Source organism: Triturus cristatus, chromosome 1_1, assembly GCF_964204655.1.
Source record: "Triturus cristatus chromosome 1_1, aTriCri1.1, whole genome shotgun sequence".
Taxonomy (NCBI): domain Eukaryota; kingdom Metazoa; phylum Chordata; class Amphibia; order Caudata; family Salamandridae; genus Triturus; species Triturus cristatus.
Genome location: NC_140579.1, coordinates 120,816,729 through 120,831,839, shown reverse-complemented (window position 1 = coordinate 120,831,839; position 15,111 = coordinate 120,816,729). Strand labels below are relative to the sequence as shown.

General features: G+C 46.7%; 1 protein-coding gene across 2 annotated transcripts in view; it reads right to left on the bottom strand.

Annotated features, from left to right (window-relative positions):
• The window catches only part of LOC146869730 (major histocompatibility complex class I-related protein 1-like), a 230,165-nt gene extending 216,347 nt beyond the window's left edge, over positions 1 to 13,818 (bottom strand). Inside the window, exon 1 of one of the 2 annotated variants that reach the window (XM_085613693.1) lies at positions 13,550 to 13,818. The gene's annotated coding sequence lies outside the window, so the exon portion shown is untranslated. The remainder of the gene's footprint in view (positions 1 to 13,549) is intronic. The other variant, XM_085613704.1, reaches the window with a different exon arrangement.
• Positions 13,819 to 15,111: the final 1,293 nt, after the last annotated feature.

The window sequence follows — 15,111 nt, the reverse complement described above, 5'->3', positions numbered from 1 at the left end:
ATATTAATGGAGTTCTTGTTATTTTTGCAATGTGTGATTTTTTTTAAACTTATTTTTTATTTATGCAAACATATGCACGCCAGCTTTGGATGGCAGCAGTTTTACTTTGTGTTTATTTTTACAATTTTATTATCTATTGCATATGTTTTCAAAATAAAAATGAACACAATAAATATCACAGGCTTGCCAAGGCCAGGCAGTTTGTTTTTTATTTGCCTCTAGAGTGATGAGTATGGGCATCAAAAATCCACCATGAGGCCAGTCGACAGCTATGGTGAATGGCTGGGGGTTTCAAGGCCATATCTTTGGATCTCATTCCAATAGCGCAGTGATTCACTCGTAGGTGCCTGGTTCAGTCAAACATAGCAGATTTTGTTATTGTTTTAAGGCAATAAGGACCGATTTTCGGGGCTTATTTACAAGGCCCTTGCGCCACTTTTGCGTCATTTTTAACATGGGAAAAGTGACGCAAAAGTGGCGCAAGGGGCTTGTAAATCTGGCCCCTGGTGTTTAGTTTTTTACAACAAAAAAGCCGCCATTAGTGGTTGATTCAGAAGAGCTCATTTTCGTTAATTTCTGTTAACAAGACCAGGAGATAAGAGGACATTAACATTCCTGAGTGGTAGTATTGTGGGGGTAATTTGCAGAAGGCGCTAACACAATATTATGTTGTGCTATTTTGCTCCTTTTACGCAGTTTAGATGCATCAAAAATCATTATTCATATTTTGCACTGTCAAACTTCAAACATTAATTTTTCTCAAAGCAAGACCAAGTGCCACAAAATAAAACAGAGTGAAACAGCACACCATGACATTTTTGTTGCTGCGAAACAGCACCCGTTGATAACAGCAAACAGAAATGGCTCAAATAGTACTCCTCTTCAAACGTATGATATGGATTCTAACCGGCATATCAAAACCTGATTTTGGTGAATATTTTAAGTCCTCAGGGAACGATTTGATCGACTCTGTCCAAACCGGCAGGGGCTAAATAGAGTTTGCAGTCCGGGTATTTGCCTAGATAACTCGGGGCAGATTTACAAGCCCCCTGCGCCACTTTTGCGTCACTTTCCCCATGTTAAAAATGACGCAAAAGTGTTGCAAGGGCCTCAGGTGATGCTTCTCATTGTCCTTCATGAGGTGGGTATCGAGCCCAAGGCCTTGGACTGGTCATTCTCTTTCTTGTCTGCCCATTGTCAAGCTCTTTTGATTCTTACTGTCCACTCCTCTTTTAGACCACTGAATTGTGGTTGCCCGTGGGCTACCCACATTAGTCCCACCTCATTAGTCTCTGCGTTTCCACTGGTCTCCCTTGATAGATCGTTTTGGACTGTCTTACTGCAAACACCAAGATCTTTCCAACATAACAAGCAGATGCCAGTGTGCCCAAACCAACTTTTGCCCAGGAGGTCAATGATCATTCCCAAAACTGAACTCTGACAACGCCTCGGTGCTTCTCATCGATCGGTGGTCCTCTTTTACCCTAACCCTGTAACCTGTGATCCTCCAAAGCTTGCTGCTTTTGAGGCTTTGCTTGCCCAGGATTTCACTCTTTCACCACAGATCACTGTGGTCACCTCTGCTTGATTTTTCTAGCCATAGATGCTGAGGAAACTTCTACCGCTTCTCCCTACTGGCTGCTGCCTTACAATGATCCGGGTTGTGATTGGATTGCACCTGGAACCTCCTTCGGCTGATCCAAACTGCACACACCACCTACCACTTCTCTTTTGTTTCTGTCCACTTGAATACACTTGGCTGGCTCCCTGTGGCAAAGTGGTTTCACGTCTTTCCAATAGTCACAAAGACATGAATGACGTTTTATCACAGTGAGCTAGAGCTCTACTGTGTGCGAAATCAAGGGTATTGACTGCAGTTAAGATGCATAAGGTTTTTCATAGTCTAATTTGTTCGGAAAATAGGGAGGAGGCGAGGAAGTTTAAAACTCTAGAGAATAAAATAATCTCGCTAGAGAACCCTCGACTGGGTACTCAACAATTAAATCTAACACGGTTACTAGACGAGTTGGAACTCCTCAGATTAGAATATAGAGGGCTATTAGATCAAACAATTAAGGCTCAATGGGACGTTCATGCTATGGATAATTATGAGTACGGTGAGAGAGCCGGTGCAGTTCTGGCAAGTAAGATTAGAGCAGACCGGGTGCGGAACAACATAGACAGGTTAACGCTCGATGATCAGAGGAATATATCCTGCAAACAGAAAGATATGGAAGATCATTTGCTTTCTATGTTTTCTAAACTTTACGAGGAAGAACCATCCTCCACACAGGAGAACTCTTTACGATGGTTGGAGAGTAAGGCCCTCCCCAGCTTGACAGATGAAGGCAGAACCATTCTTAATAGTCCTTTCACTGAGGAAGAGGTCAGGAATCATTTTAAAAAATTAAAAAATAACAAAGCAGCAGGGCCTGATGCTCTCCCGGGGGAAATATATAAAATCTTCCAGGAGAGCCTGGTTCCAAGACTATGTGAGCTATTTAACTATGTATATATTACAAAGGGTAGGATACCAGCATCCTGGAGGAAGTCTATCATGGTACTCATCTTAAAGCCAGGGAAGGACCCCCTTAATGTAGACTCATACAGACCCATCTCCCTGCTAAACGCTGACTATAAAATCTTTACCAGTGTTTTGGCAAGGAGATTGGCTAAATTGGTTCCACAACTCATTAGTATGGACCAGAAAGGCTTTGTGCCCGGTAGATACATTCATGAGTTGAATCTGCAGTTGATAGGAAGCATAGATCTAGCGGTGACGCGGTCGGGGCCCTTGGCGGTAGCCGTATACGTTGCGGTGAAGGCCTTCGACCACGTCAACTGGGGATTCCTGTGGAATGTACTAAGGGTAATGGGTTTTGGCGAGACCTTTATCCAAACTATGAGAGGGTGTTATGAGGGTGCCTCGGCAGAAATTCTATTGAATGGTCTCCTAACATCAAGCTTCAATATAGGGAGGGGCACCAGTCAGGGGTGCCCCATCTCCCCTCTTCTTTTTGACATCTATATTGAGCCGTTGGCACAAGCACTTAGGACCGATGAGACAATTACACCCTTTAAATATAAGGATTTCAGCTGTAAGCTAGCTTTATATGCTGATGATCTTTCGATTTATACCAGCAACCACGCGGAAGTACTCCCTAGGGTAGAGATGATAATGGCGGATTTCGGCCTCCACTCGGGATATCAAATAAACAATTCGAAAACAGAAATCATGTGTTGGGGGATTGATAATTGGGAAGGTCCTTGCAGCAGCCAGTTTAGATATCTGGGAATTATTATCACTCTAGATATTAATAACATAGTTCAAATCAACACAAAGAAATTATGGAAGGATATTGATCAGCTCTTTTTCAGATGGCAGAATCTTCCCCTTACAATATATGGCCGAGTCAACTTGCTTAAAATGGTCATTCTGCCTAAGTTGACTTATCTGTTTAACTCAATACCCCTTTTTTTCCAGATAAAATTTTGGCGAATATTCAGGGAAAGATTGGCAGCTTTATTTGGGCTAAAAAAACTCCAGGTTAACTTGGAAAAAGCTAAAAAGAAGACTATTAAAAGGGGGGCTAGCACTCCCAGATATAAATTGGTATGCTCTATCTTTCCAGCTGAAAAATATCAGGTGGCTTCTGTCATGCCCCGATGATTCTAACTGGGGGAGAATCTTGAACATAATGGTAGGTCAAGAGGGAGGCGAGTCCGGGTTGCTATATAAATTTTGGAGCAGTTAAATTTTTCAAAAAAGTACGTTTAAAGGTTTTAAAATCAGCTCTCATAGTTTGGAACAAAGTTAAAGGAAGATGGGGGATCAAATATTATTCTGAGTGTGCCCCAATTTGGGAATCTCCAGGTCTGCCCCCATGTCTAAGGGATAGCCTGTCCGTTCCTATTAGGAGAGCAGGAATAAACATATGGTCTGATTTGATAACATCAGAGGGGGTCCTTCCGTGGGAGGTACTGAGATCTAGGATAGGGGATTCCCTCTCTAGATTTAAATACATCCAACTCTGCTCCTGGTTCAAGGCCGAGAAAGAGAACATCGGAGGTAACTGGGAAATCGAGTGTGCTCTCCTATTTCCAGGGCCTAGGAAGAAGGAAATTGGGCTCTGGTATAGGAAAATGTTGGAAGCAGAGGAAGCGCAGTCCCCTCCACTAAATCGGGTTTGGAGTTCTACGAGGCTCGAGGCAGATTCAGCTACCTTGTACGATCATTCTTTCAAAGTACTCTATAAATATGTTAGGACTGTTTCTCTTAAAAAGAATCACTTTGATACTATAAACAGGCTATATTACACACCAGAAAAACTAGCGAAGTTTGTAAACCCATCCCCTCTTTGCCCAAGATGTGGGCTCATAGAAGCGGATGATATTCATATTTTCTATGATTGTTCGGCAGTCGGCCCCTTCTAGGGTAGAGTGGAGAGGGCTATTGAGAGCATTTTTAAAATAAAGCTATGTTTGAACTTAGCTAGAGTTATGTTTGGCCTGGATGCAGAACTCATTGCTGAATTGAGGGAGACACAAGTTGCATTCTTTTTTTGTTTCATTTTGATTGCTCGAAGAGAAATATGTAAGATCTGGAAGGATGCCAGCACTCCATTATATGAAAATTGGCTTCGAGCTACACTTAGAATTGCACGTTTAGAATCACTTTTAACTCACAATGTAAATAGCACTGTGTGGCAACCCTTTATTGAATGGGGAATAGCAATGAGGCTGTAATAAAATATGCAAGTTCCAATGATTACACCATGCCTTGGTATAAAAAGGCAGGCCGGGCTGGCCCCAGGCGAAAGCAAGAACTCCGGACCGAGGCACCCAGGACAAGATCGGGCCATAGGAGATAATTTGCACTCGTTAGTTGTGAGATGAGGACTTAAAAAAATAAAATAAATAAATTTAAAAAAAGATGCACAAGGTTCTTCACAGTGGTCTTTCCTTCTCCATTTTATTTGCTAAAATAGGAGTCAGTGTAGATGCCTACGGTGTGGTGTGGTATGATGTGGGCTCGGTGTGGGAGGTTGAGGATGAGTTTGGCTGCTGCATTTTGTACAGGAAGTGACATCATTGGATTTCCCATTATCCATCTGCATAAGAATTGACATCACTGGATTTTCCATTGTAGGAAACTGGCTCTGCATATACTCTACCAAAGTAAAGTATGGTGTGCACAGAGTCCAGTGGATCCCCAGAGGATTTACAGAGGCTACAGTAGAAAATTCCTTACTCTCTTTTATGGTTGTGTGGTTGAGCAGTCAGTCTTATCAGAGAGTAGTGTTAAACATTTGTTGTTCACACTCAGGCAAGAAATGATGTCACACACTCAAAGACTGATTCCAGACCAATTGTTTGTATACAAAGATTTCACTTTGTTATTTTTATTACTAGAACCAAGATTAACTCAGTAGCAGGTAAGCGATACTTTAAATACAAAGAATCTTTTCAAGATTTACTGTGTACTGGTTTTGTAGGTCAAGACAATGGCTTGTAAGCGCTTCAGAAAACTTGTAATTACTTACGATTACTTTTTTGTTACTTTTCAGGTACTTTTCTACTTTTGCACAAAACAAACTAATTACACAGTTTGGGCATTGTAGTACATTAGCATGCAGGTTAACTCTTTTGAAAACACTAAGTTTCTTTGTTGCAGTGCAAAACAGGTTCAACACAGAACATTTTTAAAGAGAAAACCCCACCATACAATCCTAAGGAGAAAAAGGAAGTGTTAGGTTTGCAGGTAAGTAAACGGTTTTGGTAACTAGGTTTTGGGGGGTAGAACCAAGGTTCAGTTCAGCACTCGAGGTGCACTACCAGTGGCACAAGGGCGGCCTTGTGCAGAGTGCAGGATGCCAATGTTAGCCAATGAGGCTAGGGGGCACCTCCGTTGGCAACTGCTCATAGGAGGGCCACTTGGTTTTGGGAGACAAGCTCCTAGGGTTAAGGTGAGGGCAAAGAGGGTCCCAAGTTAGCACCTAGACTACACCACCAGCAGCACAGTGGTGGGTGGGTGCAAGGTGCTTAGGCAGTGTCGGGAGCCCGATGCAATCCTATAAGGGTTGTCATCTTTTGATTTCAGCTGCAGGTTCGCTCCAGGAAGTCTTCAGGGAGAAACCAACAGCTGGACAGGACAGGTAAGTAGAGATGTCCCTCAATGTCAGGACACTTTGGGATCAGGTCACCAGGATGCAGGGTCGGAAACGGCAGGGTTGCCTTTCGACGTTGGGAATCTGTTTAATAGTCCGATCGTGGTGGCAGGCGATCATTTTGAAGAGGCTGCAGGCGTCGACACAGAAACTTGAAAGTGACACCCTTTGATGGTTTGGAGGTCAGAACTGCTGGCGGACCACTTCAGGACAGATGGACCCTCAGGATATGGGTCGTGGATGACGGGTGCAGAGGTAAGTCCTGGAGCAGGGATTCTTGGTTCCTCAGGGGCTGGATCTTCGTCTGTGGACAGGGCCCTTGTCCTCGGGAATCTCAAGTCTTTATTGAAGTGTGGTATCAGTCCTCACCAAGTCTGGAGGTCGCTGATCCTTGTTTGGACTGTCGTTTTCTTTGGAGCTGCACACAGGCTGGTAGGGCTGGGGCCAAGTCAGTAAATACGACACCAGAATCAGCGGAGGTTCATTATTCTGAGATGTGTGATACCAAACATCCGAGGATTCAGTAAAGCCATTATGGTGCTAGGAAACTTGGAATGACCAGTTTCCAGACCATGCACTCAGGGTGGCTTTACTGGGCACTTATAATATCTAAGAATGGCCTTAGATATTATAGGGGTCTGTCTGCTCATTCAGATAGGTCCTCACATAAGGTATAGGGCACCCTGCCTTAAGGGTGACTTACCTAGGCCTCATCCAGTGCTGGGAAGGCATGGCACACAGGGATGTGTGTCATGTTGACTCTTCACTTTTAGCTGCACCCCAACACGCATGCTGCAATAGCAGTGGTGCAGGTTTGTGGTGAGAGGTCTTTCCCTGGCTACCATGCCCTTGGTATCATAGGCTCCCCTAACAAGGGACTTACAGGTAGGCCAGAGTTGTGCCAATTATGGAAACAATGGTACATGTTTAGGGAAAGAACACGGGCCCTGGGTACCAGATTGGCAGGGACCAGGGCACACTCAGTCAAAGTGCATCAGAAATCTGGCAAAAGGGGGGAGGGGTTACTGCAACAGAAACTCACTTTGCTACACCCATCATCCATCAGCACAAAACTGCACAAGAAGTGACATCACTGCCCCCTCCCAGGACCTACTTAATTGCGTCCACAGAGCAGACTTGCCACTGCACATCTGAGCCTGGACCTTGCGCATTGCCTGGAACGCTGGGCCTCGCCCGTCCCACCGCTACCCCAGTGCAATCAATCTTGGCCGCAGCTCCACATGCTACTGCTTTGCTGAACCACACAACACAGAAGGAGCAATCTCCTGCACTCTTTTGCACTCACACAGTCCTGCAACCACCCAAACAACACTCCACACTCAGTTCCATACTCATCAGTAACCTCTCACTCTATAAACACGCCACAGAGATCTCATGGAGACCTAGCTAAACTCTGCATCGGCATCTGACATCGCCAGGCAAGACAAACTTCACAAGTCGAGAGGCAGAATCGCCATCATCCACAAGAACGGCATTAGCTGCACCACAGACACCTCATCCTCCAACATGGAACACTTGTCGTTCAGACTTCATTTTACAGTCAACTTCACCCTAAGCTGTACCCTCATCTACAGACCATCAGGACCCTGCACTATGTTCACCAACAGCATCTCGGACTTCATCGTACCAATCACCCTCGACGCTAGCAACTACACCCTACTCGGAAACCTGAACTTCCATCAGGAAGACAAGCAGACCCCAACTCATCAAAGACCTTGGAAGCCAGGGCCTCACCCAATGAGTAAAGTAAACTATCTACTTTGCCGGATATCTCCTAGACCCTATTTTCAACACCTTCGACAACATCAGAGTCGACGAGCCCACACCAGTCTCTTGGCCAGACCATGCCAGAGTCAAGCTCATCACCCTCATCCCAGTCCAATGTACACACACCACCACGAGACCAGCTTGTAGAAACTGGAACATATTCACTGACAAGGCCTGAGACACCACTCTCAACACCTACTGACCCAAGCACAGAAACATCTTCCGCAAAGTCAATAAGAATTTCAACAATTGGATCACTGACTCCCTGGTCCCCTCAAACACAATAAGTTCCAGACCCTAGGCCATTTGTACATAGAGGGACTCAGACTGATGCAACACCACTGAACCACAAAAAGCTGGTGTCCAGTTATTTGTGATTGTGCTGGAGCAGTCCTTTGAAATGTAGGTGGGGCAGTGAACAGCTCAACCTCTCTACTCAACTCTCTCAACCCTATATCTCTGCTCTCAAGTCAATTAAGTCATTTGACGGACTGCCAAGTTTCTAGTCTAACTCCCTTTGAGCAACTGGGCAAATTTCTTTTCAGGGTTTCCATAATTATTTTGAGAATCTTGGGCAGCTACTTCAGGATCTTCTATAGGAAAATCTTCAGCTGCACAACCTTCAGCACCACCGATTTCTTGTTTCAATTGTAACTCTTCTTCTTCAGGAGATGGCCCATCCTGCCAACATCGAGTCCCCCTTTATCTCACTGTCTGGGCTGGGAGGAATACACAAAGGCCAACTGCCGCACTATTCACAGTCATGGGAACCAGGACACGTGATGCAGGCATCAAATGGTTAGGACAATAATATGGCAACTTTTTTTAAAGTGCCTTGTTCAGAATTGTGATTTAAAATCCGACTTTATCATTAATTAGAATTTCAAATTGCAATTCTTTTGAGTCCAAACATGACTTTTCTACTTGTTCCCAATCAAAATTTAGCACTTATTTAAGCTAATAAGATAACCCAATGCTATTCTATGGGAGACATGGGGCTTACACTAGTGAAAAAACAAATTCAGGAATTTTCGCTACCATGCCATGTAAAGCTTAAAGGTGCAATGCACCCATCCTGCCCTGTGAGCTCTGCAGGGCCTACCTTGGGGTGACATATGTATTAAAACAAAAGGTTTAGACTAGGCAAAAGGTTTATTTTGCCAAGTTGAATTGGCAGTTTAAAACTGGACGCAGGCTGCAATGGCAGGCCTGAGACATGTTTTACAGGCCTAAATAGGTGCATGGCACAATAAGTGCTCAGGCCCACTACTAGCATTTAATTTACATGCCCTGGGTACATGCAGTACTCCTTTACTAAGGACTTATAAATAAATTAAATGTGCCAATTGGGTGTAAGCCATTTTCACCATATTTAAAGGAGAATGCACAAGCACTTTAGCTCTGGTTAGCAGTGGGAAAGAGCACAGAGTCCCAGGGCCAACAAAAAAGAATTGTAGCAAGCAAGAGGGGGAAAGGTGAAAAGTTTGGAAGAAGACCACACCAAAGGCTGTCAGTGTAACAACGCCCAGTAACCGGATCAAGTATAATGCCTGCATGACTGAAATCACCCACTGGATGAAGACCTAATGTCTAAAGCTGAACACCAAGAAGACAGAAATCATGATCTTCGGTAGGAGCACTTCACCGAGGGATTCCACCTGGGGGCCAACAGAGCAGGGACCGACAACGCCAAGAACCTCTGGATCGTCATCTACAGCAATCTTGGCATGACTGGCCACGTCAGCAACGTCACCGCCACACATGTCTATGCCCTAAAAATACTGAGGAAGATTTTAAAATGGCTCCCAAACAGCACCAGGAAACCTGTTACGCACGCCCTCGTCACAAGCAAGCTGGACTACGGGAACACTCTCTATGCTGGGATCAACAAAAAGCTCACCAGAAGGCTGCGGACCATTAAGAACTCGGTGGCTAGAATCACTCTCATTTTCCCAAACCACACTCACATCACACCTGAAGGAACTCCACTGGTTTCCATACACAAAGTATCACCATTCACTCCTCAACCACTCTTTCTCAGCATACCACAACAATCACAGAATGAGGTATAATATGCGGTAGGATTGGTAACAAAGGGGGTGACATGCACATTCATGAACTGAGTTATGTCAGAATAAGGCATAATATGCGGTAAAACAGGGAAGCAAGGGGGGGCATGCACATTCCATGAAGTGGGTTATCTCAGAATGAGGTGTAACATGCAGTGGCAGCATTGAAAATAAAGGAGTTGACATATACATTCATCCATGCGTTGTATTTAAAGTGGTGACGTCTCATTAATGTTCCAAAAGGTGAGCCATCTCAGAAAGAAGTACAGCATGTGGTGGTCCTGAAAATAAGGGGTGGACATGCACATTCCAAGATATCAGCCATATCAGAATGAGGCATAACATGCGGTGGCACATAAAGGTCAAGGGTTAACGCAAATTCTAAGATACGCGCCTGCTAAATATTAGACTATATGACGCATTTGTGCTAGTATGGTACAGTTTTCCAGCTCTACATTCACTTCAGAGCTCTTGACTTATTTTATTACATAACTATTCCCCATTGGTGGGTAAAAGTCACGTGATGCTGCGTGAGCAAGGTTGCCAGATTGGGCTATTTCCCGCACAATTGGGCGACTTTTTCCCCAGTTATGCGGGAAAAACCATTGCCTGGCGGGGGGCTACTTTTTGGGCTGGATTTATGCAGTTGTGCGGGAAATACTGGCCTGGGGCGGGCGCCCACGCCCACCATCGCCACAACATGCATGAGATCTCTCCTGCGCCTGCCTCTGCCTAATCAAAGTTGTTTAATCCTCCCAGGCCCCGCCCAGCGGCCCAGCCCCAGGCCAGCAACAGTCAGCATTAGCATTTAGCAATCATCATTCCCGAATCCCGCGGCCGCCCAGCCCCCCCACCCCCCTACCCAGAGAGAGGCAGCACGTGACGTCTTCTTCAGGCCAGCCATCAGCCAGCCACAGCAGGTAGCAACTCAAGTCAAGCTGCACAACGAACCAAGCCAGGCAACGGTCGGCAACGCAACAAGTCATTGGTCAATGTTGCAGTTGCCATTGACATTGGCTAAGTTGACTTGACTAGTTGTTACATTGTTGCACTTGCTGCCTGCCGGGCACGGCACCTGCTGCCTGCCAAGTCTGCACAGCAGCACAGTGCACACACAGTATGTGACGTCACACCGAGAAGAGCCCCTGGCCTCAGCCAGACCACGCAGGCTGCAGGCACCACCTAACTTTACCGTACCCCTCGTGGGCCGTGGCAAATAATTAGCCAAGGTGGGGGGTCTCCAGGGCCGTCATGTTGTAGCGCGCGAAAACGCTACCAATGACGGCCCTGGGAATTAATTTTAGGTCAGCCCCCGCGGTTCCCATATAATACAGGGGCTGACCGAAGGAGCACGGTCTTTTCAGCGGCGATCTATGAGAGTGACAGTGTCTGCTTGCTTCATGCTTGCTGATGCTGCTGATGACGACGACGACAACGAGTGCGGAGTGCAGCGTGCAGCACAGGCAGCAGTCACACAGCGCAGCGCGCAGGCAGTGAAGACGTCACGTCACGTCTACTGTGTGTGACTGAGGAGGAGTAGGACTGGAGAGACAACGACGAGTCCGAGAGACTGAGACTCCTCCGGCTCCGACTAGTGCACTCATCAGCAGGCCCATGCCCAGCCGCCCGGGCCCAGGCCCAGGCCCACCTCGCTCCAGCTCCAGTCACTCCAGCCCAGCCCCCAGTCACTCCAGCCCCAGTCACTCCAGCCCCAGCAGCCACTCCAGCCCCCAGGCCCGCCAGCGCCCAGGCCCAGCCATGGGCCCAGGCCCAGCCACTGCCACAGTGCCTGCTGCCAGCCTGCCAGGCAGCGTTAGTTTCCAGTCCAGTCTGCCAGCCACCCACCACCGGTGACCGCGTGACTCACCAGCGACCAGGTAATGACAGTGAGGCATCATGACACAATCGTGTTTAGCGCTAGTGCGAAAGTCTTTTTTAGCGCCTCATCAATGACCTGTTTTTCAGCAGATACCATTGCTACCACCCTCCAACAGTGCCTTCATGTGTCTGTAGCCCCCTATCATATGCATTTCATTTGTTGTATAGCGCTATTCATATCAGTGTAGGGTGTCACTCACAGTACTTTACATCACACACACAATATACAGAGACAATGAATCATACAAGTATGGCATTCAGTCTATAGGGAAAGTCACATAAATCAATGAGGATTACAAGGTGTAGGAATTAAATGTCATCCATACTGTTGGGCAGTATATTTTAAGAGAGTTTGGGCTGGGAAAGCACAAACTCGGGATTTAAAGCATACCCAGTGGTTGGGGGTTGGCTTTACTAATAAAAATGTATATCGGCCCAAACTCATTTGAGCAACATTAAAATAATGAAAGACTGGGGAATTTCTAACTATATAGTAACACAAAAAAAAGTTCTAACTATACCATCCATGTTTGTATGTAGCTCTTTGATGACAGTTCATAAGTCACTGTCCTATGTTAGGATTGTAATTTCTGAACTGCAAGTAACACAAGAATCTCTGTGACAAAGGCAGTAACCCACTGAGCTATCCAAATAAAATACAGCCTATCTGCATTTCAAAACTACAAACAGGCAAAGGGCTGCTCTCCAGCAGGATCATTAACCCCTTCGCTGCGGCGGAAATTCCGCCGCAGCGCTAGGGGGTGCGGGTGGGCAGCGCGTTGGCCCGGTGCTCATGACGGAGCCACGCCGTCATGAGCCACGGTTGGGCTGTGCTCATGACGGAGTGGTTCCGTCATGACTCCGCCCACAGCGCTAATCGCCCGCACAGGCGGGGAATTAGCGCCGCGTGGGCGGCACGGCCGCCAACGGCCGCAGCATGACGGAACCACTCCGTCATGAGCACACGGCAACCGTGGCTCATGACAGCGTGTTTCCGTCGCTGGACATTTGTAATTGTTGCCTTTGTTTTCGACTATTGTATTCTGAGCAGTGCCTGTTTCACATGACAAAGTCACAGGGAGAACTGGTCTTAAAAATGAGTAGCATTAAGGCAGGTGCCCAGTTAACAGCCTCCCACCATCTGTATATTGAATGGAATGTATATTTGTCGTTAAAATTGGTTCTGATGTCCATTTGCGCTTAATTGGACACTTGCTAATTTGGGCTGGTTTTTGGGCTGGAACTGGTCTGATTGGGCTTATTTTGGGCTTGTATTAGAGCTGCATTGGGCTTGGGACGGGTCTAAAAATCTGGCAACACTGTGCGCGAGTCAGCACAATAAATCGTAGCCCAGTTCGGCAAAACTACTGGAACGTCCTCTCCCCTCAAAGATTTCACTGAATTACTTATTCTAGCCTCGGCCCGGGGATTGAGTGATTTCCCCGGGATCACACGATGTTGAGCCGACGCCGGGACTCAAATTTGGTACCCCCTGGAGGGATCCGGTTCCCATAGCTCTCCTTTGATTACCCCTCTATCGTGTGATCCTGGGCGAATCACTCAATCTCCCAGCACCTTTATATGTGTTTGAGTGATGCACCCCAGCCCCTTCGTGTGTTTTACATATCCTGCCTCGAGGAGACTCACCCGCGGCGGTGGGGGGCGGGCAGAGCCCCCCTAACAACAGCAGCAGAAGCTGAGGGAACGCCCGGCGCCCTGTGCCAGAAGTAGGGCGGCGCACACTCGCCAGACTGGCGGCAGCGTCCCTGGGGCGTCTTCAGGAACGCGCGGGTCCTCGAGGCGCTGTTATTACGGTGCAGGGGGGAGGGTGGGTCTTCTGCCTCTCCGAGGTCGGGGGAGCTCTCATGATTCAGGCCGGAGACGATCCACCGCGAGAAGAAAAGGCACGAGAAAATGAAAGTAAAACTTAATCCGGAGTTATTAATGACGAAACTGAAACTAAAACTAATCCTGAGTTAGGAATGAGGAAATAAAATGGAAACCACATGCGGCCCTGCAATGAAGACGAAGGAAATATATAAATATCAGAAATGACACCCATTTGAGCAACGAGAAACTCATAGCTTCCAAGTTTTCGGATTGACATTCCCATAGTACATATGAGTGACATTCTACCACCAAATGCGTGACACGTGGATCTTTTCCTGCGTGCTAACTTAAAGTTCCCAGCGGACTGACCTGCGCCACTGTCACCCGACCATCCATCAAAACAAAACGAAACTACGACAGCAGGGCTCCATAGTCCAGGTGCAGCCAACCGTTTCTATGCAAGGGATTGCACATTCCTAAACCCCATAGCAAGCGTCCTAGTGCTAATAGTGCAGCATTTCTGCACAACGATGGCGCTAGAAGGATGAATAGCTGGATGGACTTCTTAGAGGATAAATGACGCCTGTGTGGGGAATGTGATCCTTGGGCAGGTGGGTGGGTAGCTGAATACGTGGATGCACGGGAGAAGCGATGGAAAAGTTAGGCATGTCTGCGTGTGGGGATGAGTAGATGAATGAACGGAGACATGGGGAGTAGGATAGATAGGAGTGGGGGTGAGTGAATAGATAGACTGAGAAAGGAATGGATGCATATGTCAGTTTATAATTAAACTTTGGGATGGATGGATGGATGGTTGGGTCAGGTGATCTGTATATGGAACTGTGGTGGATTAAGGAATGGATGCATGGGCAGATACCCTCATAGTTAAAGCAATCAATGAGTTGGTAAATGGCTAGAGTGCATGGGTTTGGAGATGGTTTGTACGATGATCCTGTTCAGGGACCCAGGAGAAGACACAGAAGAGGCTGGGTTGGCGCTGGATGCATCCTTGAGTTGATGGGTGCATGGGATTTTGAGATGGTTTGAAAGATGTTCGTGTTGAGGGACCCATGAGAAGACACAGAAGAGGCTGGGTTGGCGGTGGGGGCATCCTTGATTCGATGGATGCATGAGATTTAGAGATGGTTTGAAAGATGTTCGTGGGGACCCATCAGAAGACGGAGAATAGGCTGTGTTGGCGGTGGGGGCATCCTTGATTCGATTGATGCATGGGATTTAGAGATGGTTTGTAAGATCATCCTGTTGAGGGACCCAAGAGAAGACACAGAAGAGGCTCGGTTGGCGGTGGGGGCATCCTTGATTCGATGGATGCATGAGATTTAGAGATGGTTTGAAAGATGTTCGTTTGGACCCATCAG